Source organism: Eurypyga helias, unplaced genomic scaffold (assembly GCF_000690775.1).
Source record: "Eurypyga helias isolate BGI_N326 unplaced genomic scaffold, ASM69077v1 scaffold49081, whole genome shotgun sequence".
Classification (NCBI taxonomy): Eukaryota; Metazoa; Chordata; class Aves; order Eurypygiformes; family Eurypygidae; genus Eurypyga; species Eurypyga helias.
This window is the reverse complement of record NW_010229796.1, coordinates 6,108-7,823: the sequence shown is the minus strand read 5'-3', so window position 1 is coordinate 7,823 and position 1,716 is coordinate 6,108.

The window sequence follows — 1,716 nt, the reverse complement described above, 5'->3', positions numbered from 1 at the left end:
GGCCTCTGCACATGAAGTAGGGAATAGCCCACTGAGAACCAAGGTGGACAGATGGAAGACAGCCAGTCAGATAACAACATAAACATCTTTTCCTCTAGGAGCTTGTACTCCTCTTCAGCACTTGCTTGGCAAACCAGCCGTGATGTGGGAAGTCTGAATTCCCCGGCCAAGGTGCTCCCAGCTCCAAAGAGTGGCAAAGCCTAGTTGCAATCGACACTGTTTTGTGAAGGGCCTCCATCCCTCTTCCCCTATTTTGTAGCATGAGCTTCTCAGTTCTAGCTTTGGGGTGACTTGTAGGTAGGATACTGGAACTGTAAGCTTAAAACGTATTGTGGTACTTAGCCAAAGTGCAATGCCTGTGATTATGGTAGGCAGCAGACCTTATCACGGTGAAGATGGCAAAGCAAACGTAATGAGATCTTTGTCTGATCACAACCGTCTCTCCCAGAAGAGTGCTGAGCTTTCCTTTCCGCTTTTCCCTAATAGTTTCTGGTATGATGGCACAGCACATGTACCTTTGGGAGTGTCCGTACCATTGGAATCAAGTTCGGCAGCCTGTAACTAAGATAGCTTCTCAGTTGGGTAAAAAGACTCACTTTAGTTCCAAGGATGAGATCATTTTTCTGTTGCTGAATTATCGAGATTCTTCAGATACAGAACCAGCTTTCTTGCAAGTAACAGCTGATCTCATGTCATGTCCTGGGACTAATGCACTTAGTCCCCAGCTGGCTCAGAGCTCTGCCTCCGTCTGGTTTATTTCTGCTATCTCTTCGCAGGCCTAGCAGATGATACGCACTCATGGGTCTTCACTCCCCACAAAATAAAACTCAACCCCAAACAAACCAAGCAAAATCCCACAGTATCTCCAGTCCAGTCAATGAAGTAGACCAAGAGCATCAGCTACGTGCTTCCGGAAGGGGGAAAGGCTGTCCTCTTGTGACACAGGAACACTTAAAACACAGGAAAAGAAGGGTTGGTGGTATACAGGCCCAACTTGGGCTGATTTATTCCATCTACACCATCCTACTCTCTGTATTAAAAACACCTCACGTAACTCAAATGTATCAATGGTTTTCATCCACTGCTCTCTTGGCTTGGCCAGAAGAATCAGCAATAAATGACTTCTGAAAAAAAGTAATTCACCATGTCCCACAAATGGGTTGCCAGTGAAGAGCTTTAGGCAATCATGTTTGAAGATCAGTGGGGCTGATGCTCAAAACGAGGTATCTAGGCAGAAAGATACGATGCACGAGGCTGACTTCTGTTTGGTCTCAGCACGTACTTATGTGCATAATAAAAGCACATTTACAACACAAGTATTTAATACAAACTGAAGAGTTATTTTGTCATGAAGCCAATGGAAAGTATGATTTTAATTTTTAGAGTAGACAGCGGAAGGTCTTACATGTGATGGTAAAAGTAATGTATAACTGAATCGCAGTGAGTGGAGGAAGCTCCACCTTGTCCTCCGCCTACCACACCGAGACCTTCCCACAGGGGAGAACAACAAATAGCAAACAGGTTTTGGTTGCTTGGGAAGGCTGGGCAAGTAGCGCAGCTCCTTCATTCCACTGTTCTCAATCATTATGGTCTGCTGCTTTGCTCGGTACTGCGTAATCATGGGACATCCCAAAGCGACGAGCCGCTTCCTTTCAATCTGCTCCCTAATAGAAATGCCGTAAGGGACATTCCTGCAGAAACTGGTGTTGTGATGGC